The sequence below is a fragment of the Mesoplodon mirus genome (genome assembly GCF_964341445.2).
Source record: "Mesoplodon mirus genome assembly, chromosome: 10".
In the NCBI taxonomy this organism is placed as follows: Eukaryota; Metazoa; Chordata; class Mammalia; order Artiodactyla; family Ziphiidae; genus Mesoplodon; species Mesoplodon mirus.
Genome location: NC_138986.1, coordinates 77929078 through 77942117, shown reverse-complemented (window position 1 = coordinate 77942117; position 13040 = coordinate 77929078).

The window sequence follows — 13040 nt, the reverse complement described above, 5'->3', positions numbered from 1 at the left end:
TTCTTTACAATTCCTTCAGGGTCTCTGATGCAACCTGGAATGACCCTATCTACAATGACAGCTGGATGTGGCATAAGGCTGGACACTTTGGACTGAAAGGATTGGTGAGATTGGGTGAGCAAATGCAGACCCTTTAAAGCAATAATGCATGGCACCCATTCCATGGGTCCCAGCTCTCCAGGTTGAAGGGAATATTACTACAGCTATAACGTGTACGGGAAACCTAGAGAATGGACACACTGTGAATACGAAAGGTTTCTAAAACTCAACGAAGAGCCCCTCTCCTGGTGCTCCGGTTTGACTTTCCAACTGCTTTCCTGTCAATCTCCCAACTTGGAGAGACAGCCCCTTTAAGCACCTGGTTCGCACAGGTTGCCAATTTCGCAGAGGATGAAAGGGAAGAGGGAGAACCAATGAGAGAGTAGCTGTTAGGCATTTGGATGGGCACATGTCACTCTAATTTCCCGGCAGGAAGAAGAATTAACCAAAGTCTCAGCCACCCACCGGGAACCAGTATAGGTCCTGAACCAAAAGTTTGGACTTGCGTTCAGCTCACAAAAAACGAGTTGAAAAATGGAGCTCAGGGGCACAGCAATTCACAAACTGGCAGAGTAATCAAGGCCAACTATCGTCCAAAAATCTGGTGAGGGAAGGCAACGAGGCGGACTTGAAAGCGAGGCAGAATAGCAGGAAACAGATTTCAAGAGGTACGTTGGAATCGCCTGTAAAGCACAGGAAGAGGGGCACAACTTCGACAATGATGCACTTGGCCAAAAAGGGCGTATGCGTTTTCTCCTGAATATATTCAGGAGAAAACGCATACGCCCTTTTTGGCCAAGCAAGCAAGCGGGCCATGCAAATCTGCACTACAAAGAAGTATCACTTCCCACCGGTCAAAAGGGACATCCACAAAATGTGTAAAAACCAGAAAGGCAAGACAGGCCCTGGAGAACAGGGAGCCTTGTTATGCTGATGGGCGGGATGTAAGTTGCCAACTGCCTCACTGGAGGAGTGCATTGTGTTCCCTAAAACAAGTAAACAACAGAGCTACAGAGCCAAGGGCACGTCCAGTCTAGGGAATATACCTTGGGAAAAGTGAAAATCCATAAGACACAGCCACCCCCAAATTGAGGGCTGCACTGCTTACAGGAACCTCAACCTGGGTTCACCTGAAATATCCCAGGAAATATAAAAATGGTTCCAAACATTGTGGAACATATATAGGATGGAATATCCCTCAGCCATGAAATCAATGTCATAAGACCAGTAGCAGCAAAATGAGTGGATTCAGGTACGATGATTCTAAGTGAAAGAAGTCACACAGGAAAAGAAACTTATCATAAGATATCACTTAGGAAGATCCTGTAAACATGGCTACACATGAACTGAGTTAGGCAAGAGAACAGAGTCTCACATTTAGAAAACACTCCTATGCCTGCTTAAGGGGGAAGGAGAGGTGGGGTGATGCATCAAACCAGAGTTTGATATAAGCACAGGTACCGTTCCAAAAACCAACTATGGAATAGACAAGACCTACACCTTCCTCAGTGAAAGGGACTCAAAACCCCATATATCCCGCAAAGGAATATATCTGACTAGTAAGAATCTTAAAACCTATGTATTGATATGTCTCCGTAAGGGAATCAAGTGTGTCTAGACTGGCATAAACATGGCAGCGAGAATCAGCTCAAACCCACTCTAAAAAGGAATTTCAAAAACAAAACAAAGAAACAGGGAAATTCTTTACAATTCCTTCAGGGTCTCTGATGCAACCTGGAATGACCCTATCTACAATGACAGCTGGATGTGGCATAAGGCTGGACACTTGGGACTGAGAGGATTGGTGAGATTGGGTGAGCAAATGCAGACCCTTTAAAGCAATAATGCATGGCACCCATTCCATGGATCCCAGCTCTCCAGGTTGAAGGGAATATTACTACAGCTATAACATGTACGGGAATCCTAGAGAATGGACACACTGTGAATACGAAAGGTTTCTAAAACTCAACGAAGAGTCCCTCTCCTGGTGCTCCGGTTTGACTTTCCAACTGCTTTCCTTTCAATCTCCCAACTTGGAGAGACAGCCCCTTTAAGCTCCTGGTTCGCACAGGTTGCAAATTTCGCAGAGGATGAAAGGGAAGAGGTAGAGCCAATGACAGAGTAGCTGTTAGGCATTTGGATGGGCACATGTCACTCTAATTTCCCGGCAGGAAGAAGAATTAACCAAAATCTCAGCCACCCACCGGGAACCAGTATAGGTCCTGAACCAAAAGTTTGGAGTTGCGTTCAGCTCACAAAAAACGAGTTGAAAAATGGAGCTCAGGGGCACAGCAATTCACAAACTGGCAGAGTAATCAAGGCCAACTATCGTCCAAAAATCTGTTGAGGGAAGGCAACGAGGCGGACTTGAAAGCGAGGCAGAATAGCAGGAAACAGATTTCAAGAGGTACGTTGGAATCGCCTGTAAAGCACAGGAAGAGGGGCACAACTTCGACAATGATGCACTTGGCCAAAAAGGGCGTATGCGTTTTCTCCTGAATATATTCAGGAGAAAACGCATACGCCCTTTTTGGCCAAGCAAGCAAGCGGGCAATGCAAATCTGCACTACAAAGAAGTATCACTTCCCACCGGTCAAAAGGGACATCCAGAAAATGTGTAAAAACCAGAAAGGCAAGACAGGCCCTGGAGAACAGGGAGCCTTGTTATGCTGATGGGCGGGATGTAAGTTGCCAACTGCCTCACTGGAGGACTGCATTGTGTTCCTTAAAACAAGTAAACAACAGAGCTACAGAGCCAAGGGCATGTCCAGTCTAGGGAATATTCCTTGGGAAAAGTGAAAATCCATAAGACAGAGCCACCCCCAAATTGAGGGCTGCACTGCTTACAGGAACCTCAACCTGGGTACACCTGAAATATCCCAGGAAATATAAAAATGGTTCCAAACATTGTGGAACTTACGTACGATGGAATATCCCTCAGCCATGAAATCAATGGCCTAAGACCAGTAGCAGCAAATGAGTGGATTCAGGTACGATGATTCTAAGTGAAAGAAGTCACACAGGAAAAGAAACTTATCATAAGATATCACTTAGGAAGATCCTGTAAACATGGCTACACATGAACTGAGTTAGGCAAGAGAACAGAGTCTCACATTTAGAAAACACTCCTATGCCTGCTAAAGGGGGAAGGAGAGGGGGGGTGATGCATCAAACCAGAGTTTGATATAAGCACAGGTACCGTTCCAAAAACCAACTATGGAATAGACAAGACCTACACCTTCCTCAGTGAAAGGGACTCAAAACCCCATATTTCCCGCAGAGGAATAGATCTGACTAGTAAGAATCTTAAAACCTATGTATTGATATGTCTCCGTAAGGGAATCAAGTGTGTCTAGACTGGCATAAACATGGCAGCGAGAATCAGCTCAAACCCACTCTAAAAAGGAATTTCAAAAACAAAACAAAGAAACAGGGAAATTCTTTACAATTCCTTCAGGGTCTCTGATGCAACCTGGAATGACCCTATCTACAATGACAGCTGGATGTGGCATAAGGCTGGACACTTGGGACTCAGAGGATTGGTGAGATTGGGTGAGCAAATGCAGACCCTTTAAAGCAATAATGCATGGCACCCATTCCATGGGTCCCAGCTCTCCAGGTTGAAGGGAATATTACTACAGCTATAACATGTACGGGAAACCTAGAGAATGGACACACTGTGAATACGAAAGGTTTCTAAAACTCAACGAAGAGTCCCTCTCCTGGAGCTCCGGTTTGACTTTCCAACTGCTTTCCTATCAATCTCCCAACTTGGAGAGACAGCCCCTTTAAGCTCCTGGTTCGCACAGGTTGCCAATTTGGCAGAGGATGAAAGGGAAGAGGGAGAACCAATGAGAGAGTAGCTGTTAGGCATTTGGTTGGGCACATGTCACTCTAATTTCCCGGCAGGAAGGAGAATTAACCAAAGTCTCAGCCACCCACCGGGAACCAGTATAGGTCCTGAACCAAAAGTTTGGGGTTGCGTTCAGCTCACAAAAAACGAGTTGAAAAATGGAGCTCAGGGGCACAGCAATTCACAAACTGGCAGAGTAATCAAGGCCAACTATCTTCCAAAAATCTGTTGAGCGAAGGCAACGAGGCGGACTTGAAAGCGAGGCAGAATAGCAGGAAACAGATTTCAAGAGGTAAGTTGGAATCGCCTGTAAAGCACAGGAAGAGGGGCACAACTTCGACAATGATGCACTTGGCCAAAAAGAGCGTATGCGTTTTCTCCTGAATATATTCAGGAGAAAACGCATACGCCCTTTTTGGCCAAGCAAGCAAGCGGGCAATGCAAATCTGCACTACAAAGAAGTATCAATTCCCACCGGTCAAAAGGGACATCCACAAAACGTGTAAAAACCAGAAAGGCAAGACAGGCCCTGGAGAACAGGGAGCCTTGTTATGCTGATGGGCGGGATGTAAGTTGCCAACTGCCTCACTGGAGGAGTGCATTGTGTTCCCTAAAACAAGTAAACAACAGAGCTACAGAGCCAAGGGCACTTCCAGTCTAGGGAATATACCTTGGGAAAACTGAAAATCCATAAGACAGAGCCAGCCCCAAATTGAGGGCTGCACTGCTTACAGGAACCTCAACCTGGGTACACCTGAAATATCCCAGGAAATATAAAAATGGTTCCAAACATTGTGGAACTTAGGTACGATGGAATATCCCTCAGCCATGAAATCAATGTCATAAGACCAGTAGCAGCAAAATGAGTGGATTCAGGTACGATGATTCTAAGTGAAAGAAGTCACACAGGAAAAGAAACTTATCATAAGATATCACTTAGGAAGATCCTGTAAACATGGCTACACATGAACTGAGTTAGGCAAGAGAACAGAGTCTCACATTTAGAAAACACTCCTATGCCTGCTTAAGGGGGAAGGAGAGGGGGGGTGATGCATCAAACCAGAGTTTGATATAAGCACAGGTACCGTTCCAAAAACCAACTATGGAATAGACAAGACCTACACCTTCCTCAGTGAAAGGGACTCAAAACCCCATATTTCCCGCAGAGGAATAGATCTGACTAGTAAGAATCTTAAAACCTATGTATTGATATGTCTTCGTAAGGGAATCAAGTGTGTCTAGACTGGCATAAACATGGCAGCGAGAATCAGCTCAAACCCACTCTAAAAAGGAATTTAAAAAACAGAACAAAGAAACAGGGAAATTCTTTACAATTCCTTCAGGGTCTCTGATGCAACCTGGAATGACCCTATCTACAATGACAGCTGGATGTGGCATAAGGCTGGACACTTGGGACTGAGAGGATTGGTGAGATTGGGTGAGCAAATGCAGACCCTTTAAAGCAATAATGCATGGCACCCATTCCATGGGTCCCAGCTCTCCAGGTTGAAGGGAATATTACTACAGCTATAACGTGTACGGGAAACCTAGAGAATGGACACACTGTGAATACGAAAGGTTTCTAAAACTCAACGAAGAGCCCTTCTCCTGGTGCTCCGGTTTGACATTCCAACTGCTTTCCTATCAATCTCCCAACTTGGAGAGACAGCCCCTTTAAGCTCCTGGTTCACACAGCTTGCCAATTTCGCAGAGGATGAAAGGGAAGAGGGAGAACCAATGAGAGAGTAGCTGTTAGGCATTTGGATTGCCACATGTCACTCTAAATTCCCGGCAGGAAGAAGAATTAACCAAAGTCTCAGCCACCCACCGGGAACCAGTATAGGTCCTGAACCAAAAGTTTGGACTTGCGTTCAGCTCACAAAAAACGAGTTGAAAAATGGAGCTCAGGGGCACAGCAATTCACAAACTGGCAGAGTAATCAAGGCCAACTATCGTCCAAAAATCTGTTGAGGTAAGGCAACGAGGCGGACTTGAAAGCGAGGCAGAATAGCAGGAAACAGATTTCAAGAGGTACGTTGGAATCGCCTGTAAAGCACAGGAAGAGGGGCACAACTTCGACAATGATGCACTTGGCCAAAAAGGGCGTATGCGTTTTCTCCTGAATATATTCAGGAGAAAACGCATACGCCCTTTTTGGCCAAGCAAGCAAGCGGGCAATGCAAATCTGCACTACAAAGAAGTATCACTTCCCACCGGTCAAAAGGGACATCCACAAAATGTGTAAAAACCAGAAAGGCAAGACAGGCCCTGGAGAACAGGGAGCCTTGTTATGCTGATGGGCGGGATGTAAGTTGCCAACTGCCTCACTGGAGGAGTGCATTGTGTTCCCTAAAACAAGTAAACAACAGAGCTACAGAGCCAAGGGCACGTCCAGTCTAGGGAATATACCTTGGGAAAACTGAAAATCCATAAGACAGAGCCACCCCCAAATTGAGGGCTGCACTGCTTACAGGAACCTCAACCTGGGTACACCTGAAATATCCCAGGAAATATAAAAATGGTTCCAAACATTGTGGAACTTACGTACGATGGAATATCCCTCAGCCATGAAATCAATGTCCTAAGACCAGTAGCAGCAAAATGAGTGGATTCAGGTACGATGATTCTAAGTGAAAGAAGTCACACAGGAAAAGAAACTTATCATAAGATATCACTTAGGAAGATCCTGTAAACATGGCTACACATGAACTGAGTTAGGCAAGAGAACAGAGTCTCACATTTAGAAAACACTCTTATGCCTGCTTAAGGGGGAAGGAGAGGGGGGGTGATGCATCAAACCAGAGTTTGATATAAGCACAGGTACCGTTCCAAAAACCAACTATGGAATAGACAAGACCTACACCTTCCTCAGTGAAAGGGACTCAAAACCCCATATTTCCCGCAGAGGAATAGATCTGACTAGTAAGAATCTTAAAACCTATGTATTGATATGTCTCCGTAAGGGAATCAAGTGTGTCTAGACTGGCATAAACATGGCAGCGAGAATCAGCTCAAACCCACTCTAAAAAGGAATTTCAAAAACAAAACAAAGAAACAGGGAAATTCTTTACAATTCCTTCAGGGTCTCTGATGCAACCTGGAATGACCCTATCTACAATGACAGCTGGATGTGGCATAAGGCTGGACACTTGGGACTGAGAGGATTGGTGAGATTGGGTGAGCAAATGCAGACCCTTTAAAGCAATAATGCATGGCACCCATTCCATGGGTCCCAGCTCTCCAGGTTGAAGGGAATATTACTACAGCTATAACATGTACGGGAAACCTAGAGAATGGACACACTGTGAATACGAAAGGTTTCTAAAACTCAACGAAGAGTCCCTCTCCTGGTGCTCCGGTCTGACATTCCAACTGCTTTCCTATCAATCTCCCAACTTGGAGAGACAGCCCCTTTAAGCTCCTGGTTCGCACAGGTTGCCAATTTCGCAGAGGATGAAAGGGAAGGGGGAGAACCAATGAGAGAGTAGCTGTTAGGCATTTGGATGGGCACATGTCACTCTAATTTCCCGGCAGGAAGAAGAATTAACCAAAGTCTCAGCCACCCACCGGGAACCAGTATAGGTCCTGAACCAAAAGTTTGGAGTTGCGTTCAGCTCACAAAAAACGAGTTGAAAAATGGAGCTCAGGGGCACAGCAATTCACAAACTGGCAGAGTAATCAAGGCCAACTATCGTCCAAAAATCTGTTGAGGGAAGGCAACGAGGCGGACTTGAAAGCGAGGCAGAATAGCAGGAAACAGATTTCAAGAGGTACGTTGGAATCGCCTGTAAAGCACAGGAAGAGGGGCACAACTTCGACAATGATGCACTTGGCCAAAAAGGGCGTATGCGTTTTCTCCTGAATATATTCAGGAGAAAACGCATACGCCCTTTTTGGCCAAGCAAGCAAGCGGGCAATGCAAATCTGCACTACAAAGAAGTATCACTTCCCACCGCTCAAAAGGGACATCCACAAAATGTGTAAAAACCAGAAAGGCAAGACAGGCCCTGGAGAACAGAGAGCCTTGTTATGCTGATGGGCAGGATGTAAGTTGCCAACTGACTCACTGGAGGAGTGCATTGTGTTCCCTAAAACAAGTAAACAACAGAGCTACAGAGCCAAGGGCACTTCCAGTCTAGGGAATATACCTTGGGAAAACTGAAAATCCATAAGACAGAGCCACCCCCAAAATGAGGGCTGCACTGCTTACAGGAACCTCAACCTTGGTACACCTGAAATATCCCAGGAAATATAAAAATTGTTCCAAACATTGTGGAACATACGTACGATGGAATATCCCTCAGCCATGAAATCAATGTCATAAGACCAGTAGCAGCAGAATGAGTGGATTCAGGTACGATGATTCTAAGTGAAAGAAGTCACACAGGAAAAGAAACTTATCATAAGATATCACTTAGGAAGATCCTGTAAACATGGCTACACATGAACTGAGTTAGGCAAGAGAACAGAGTCTCACATTTAGAATACACTCCTATGCCTGCTTAAGGGGGAAGGAGAGGTGGGGTGATGCATCAAACCAGAGTTTGATATAAGCACAGGTACCGTTCCAAAAACCAACTATGGAATAGACAAGACCTACACCTTCCTCAGTGAAAGGGACTCAAAACCCCATATTTCCCGCAGAGGAATAGATCTGACTAGTAAGAATCTTAAAACCTATGTATTGATATGTCTCCGTAAGGGAATCAAGTGTGTCTAGACTGGCATAAACATGGCAGCGAGAATCAGCTCAAACCCACTCTAAAAAGGAATTTCAAAAACAGAACAAAGAAACAGGGAAATTCTTTACAATTCCTTCAGGGTCTCTGATGCAACCTGGAATGACCCTATCTACAATGACAGCTGGATGTGGCATAAGGCTGGACACTTTGGACTGAAAGGATTGGTGAGATTGGGTGAGCAAATGCAGACCCTTTAAAGCAATAATGCATGGCACCCATTCCATGGGTCCCAGCTCTCCAGGTTGAAGGGAATATTACTACAGCTATAACGTGTACGGGAAACCTAGAGAATGGACACACTGTGAATACGAAAGGTTTCTAAAACTCAACGAAGAGCCCCTCTCCTGGTGCTCCGGTTTGACTTTCCAACTGCTTTCCTGTCAATCTCCCAACTTGGAGAGACAGCCCCTTTAAGCACCTGGTTCGCACAGCTTGCCAATTTCGCAGAGGATGAAAGGGAAGAGGGAGAACCAATGAGAGAGTAGCTGTTAGGCATTTGGATGGGCACATGTCACTCTAATTTCCCGGCAGGAAGAAGAATTAACCAAAGTCTCAGCCACCCACCGGGAACCAGTATAGGTCCTGAACCAAAAGTTTGGACTTGCGTTCAGCTCACAAAAAACGAGTTGAAAAATGGAGCTCAGGGGCACAGCAATTCACAAACTGGCAGAGTAATCAAGGCCAACTATCGTCCAAAAATCTGGTGAGGGAAGGCAACGAGGCGGACTTGAAAGCGAGGCAGAATAGCAGGAAACAGATTTCAAGAGGTACGTTGGAATCGCCTGTAAAGCACAGGAAGAGGGGCACAACTTCGACAATGATGCACTTGGCCAAAAAGGGCGTATGCGTTTTCTCCTGAATATATTCAGGAGAAAACGCATACGCCCTTTTTGGCCAAGCAAGCAAGCGGGCCATGCAAATCTGCACTACAAAGAAGTATCACTTCCCACCGGTCAAAAGGGACATCCACAAAATGTGTAAAAACCAGAAAGGCAAGACAGGCCCTGGAGAACAGGGAGCCTTGTTATGCTGATGGGCGGGATGTAAGTTGCCAACTGCCTCACTGGAGGAGTGCATTGTGTTCCCTAAAACAAGTAAACAACAGAGCTACAGAGCCAAGGGCACGTCCAGTCTAGGGAATATACCTTGGGAAAAGTGAAAATCCATAAGACAGAGCCACCCCCAAATTGAGGGCTGCACTGCTTACAGGAACCTCAACCTGGGTTCACCTGAAATATCCCAGGAAATATAAAAATGGTTCCAAACATTGTGGAACATATATAGGATGGAATATCCCTCAGCCATGAAATCAATGTCATAAGACCAGTAGCAGCAAAATGAGTGGATTCAGGTACGATGATTCTAAGTGAAAGAAGTCACACAGGAAAAGAAACTTATCATAAGATATCACTTAGGAAGATCCTGTAAACATGGCTACACATGAACTGAGTTAGGCAAGAGAACAGAGTCTCACATTTAGAAAACACTCCTATGCCTGCTTAAGGGGGAAGGAGAGGTGGGGTGATGCATCAAACCAGAGTTTGATATAAGCACAGGTACCGTTCCAAAAACCAACTATGGAATAGACAAGACCTACACCTTCCTCAGTGAAAGGGACTCAAAACCCCATATATCCTGCAAAGGAATATATCTGACTAGTAAGAATCTTAAAACCTATGTATTGATATGTCTCCGTAAGGGAATCAAGTGTGTCTAGACTGGCATAAACATGGCAGCGAGAATCAGCTCAAACCCACTCTAAAAAGGAATTTCAAAAACAAAACAAAGAAACAGGGAAATTCTTTACAATTCCTTCAGGGTCTCTGATGCAACCTGGAATGACCCTATCTACAATGACAGCTGGATGTGGCATAAGGCTGGACACTTGGGACTGAGAGGATTGGTGAGATTGGGTGAGCAAATGCAGACCCTTTAAAGCAATAATGCATGGCACCCATTCCATGGATCCCAGCTCTCCAGGTTGAAGGGAATATTACTACAGCTATAACATGTACGGGAATCCTAGAGAATGGACACACTGTGAATACGAAAGGTTTCTAAAACTCAACGAAGAGTCCCTCTCCTGGTGCTCCGGTTTGACTTTCCAACTGCTTTCCTTTCAATCTCCCAACTTGGAGAGACAGCCCCTTTAAGCTCCTGGTTCGCACAGGTTGCAAATTTCGCAGAGGATGAAAGGGAAGAGGTAGAACCAATGACAGAGTAGCTGTTAGGCATTTGGATGGGCACATGTCACTCTAATTTCCCGGCAGGAAGAAGAATTAACCAAAATCTCAGCCACCCACCGGGAACCAGTATAGGTCCTGAACCAAAAGTTTGGAGTTGCGTTCAGCTCACAAAAAACGAGTTGAAAAATGGAGCTCAGGGGCACAGCAATTCACAAACTGGCAGAGTAATCAAGGCCAACTATCGTCCAAAAATCTGTTGAGGGAAGGCAACGAGGCGGACTTGAAAGCGAGGCAGAATAGCAGGAAACAGATTTCAAGAGGTACGTTGGAATCGCCTGTAAAGCACAGGAAGAGGGACACAACTTCGACAATGATGCACTTGGCCAAAAAGGACGTATGCGTTTTCTCCTGAATATATTCAGGAGAAAACGCATACGCCCTTTTTGGCCAAGCAAGCAAGCGGGCAATGCAAATCTGCACTACAAAGAAGTATCACTTCCCACCGGTCAAAAGGGACATCCACAAAATGTGTAAAAACCAGAAAGGCAAGACAGGCCCTGGAGAACAGGGAGCCTTGTTATGCTGATGGGCGGGATGTAAGTTGCCAACTGCCTCACTGGAGGACTGCATTGTGTTCCTTAAAACAAGTAAACAACAGAGCTACAGAGCCAAGGGCATGTCCAGTCTAGGGAATATTCCTTGGGAAAAGTGAAAATCCATAAGACAGTGCCACCCCCAAATTGAGGGCTGCACTGCTTACAGGAACCTCAACCTGGGTACACCTGAAATATCCCAGGAAATATAAAAATGGTTCCAAACATTGTGGAACTTACGTACGATGGAATATCCCTCAGCCAAGAAATCAATGGCCTAAGACCAGTAGCAGCAAATGAGTGGATTCAGGTACGATGATTCTAAGTGAAAGAAGTCACACAGGAAAAGAAACTTATCATAAGATATCACTTAGGAAGATCCTGTAAACATGGCTACACATGAACTGAGTTAGGCAAGAGAACAGAGTCTCACATTTAGAAAACACTCCTATGCCTGCTTAAGGGGGAAGGAGAGGGGGGGTGATGCATCAAACCAGAGTTTGATATAAGCACAGGTACCGTTCCAAAAACCAACTATGGAATAGACAAGACCTACACCTTCCTCAGTGAAAGGGACTCAAAACCCCATATTTCCTGCAGAGGAATAGATCTGACTAGTAAGAATCTTAAAACCTATGTATTGATATGTCTCCGTAAGGGAATCAAGTGTGTCTAGACTGGCATAAACATGGCAGCGAGAATCAGCTCAAACCCACTCTAAAAAGGAATTTCAAAAACAAAACAAAGAAACAGGGAAATTCTTTACAATTCCTTCAGGGTCTCTGATGCAACCTGGAATGACCCTATCTACAATGACAGCTGGATGTGGCATAAGGCTGGACACTTGGGACTGAGAGGATTGGTGAGATTGGGTGAGCAAATGCAGACCCTTTAAAGCAATAATGCATGGCACCCATTCCATGGGTCCCAGCTCTCCAGGTTGAAGGGAATATTACTACAGCTATAACATGTACGGGAAACCTAGAGAATGGACACACTGTGAATACGAAAGGTTTCTAAAACTCAACGAAGTGTCCCTCTCCTGGAGCTCCGGTTTGACTTTCCAACTGCTTTCCTATCAATCTCCCAACTTGGAGAGACAGCCCCTTTAAGCTCCTGGTTCGCACAGGTTGCCAATTTGGCAGAGGATGAAAGGGAAGAGGGAGAACCAATGAGAGAGTAGCTGTTAGGCATTTGGTTGGGCACATGTCACTCTAATTTCCCGGCAGGAAGGAGAATTAACCAAAGTCTCAGCCACCCACCGGGAACCAGTATAGGTCCTGAACCAAAAGTTTGGGGTTGCGTTCAGCTCACAAAAAACGAGTTGAAAAATGGAGCTCAGGGGCACAGCAATTCACAAACTGGCAGAGTAATCAAGGCCAACTATCTTCCAAAAATCTGTTGAGCGAAGGCAACGAGGCGGACTTGAAAGCGAGGCAGAATAGCAGGAAACAGATTTCAAGAGGTACGTTGGAATCGCCTGTAAAGCACAGGAAGAGGGGCACAACTTCGACAATGATGCACTTGGCCAAAAAGGGCGTATGCGTTTTCTCCTGAATATATTCAGGAGAAAACGCATACGCCCTTTTTGGCCAAGCAAGCAAGCGGGCAATGCAAATCTGCACTA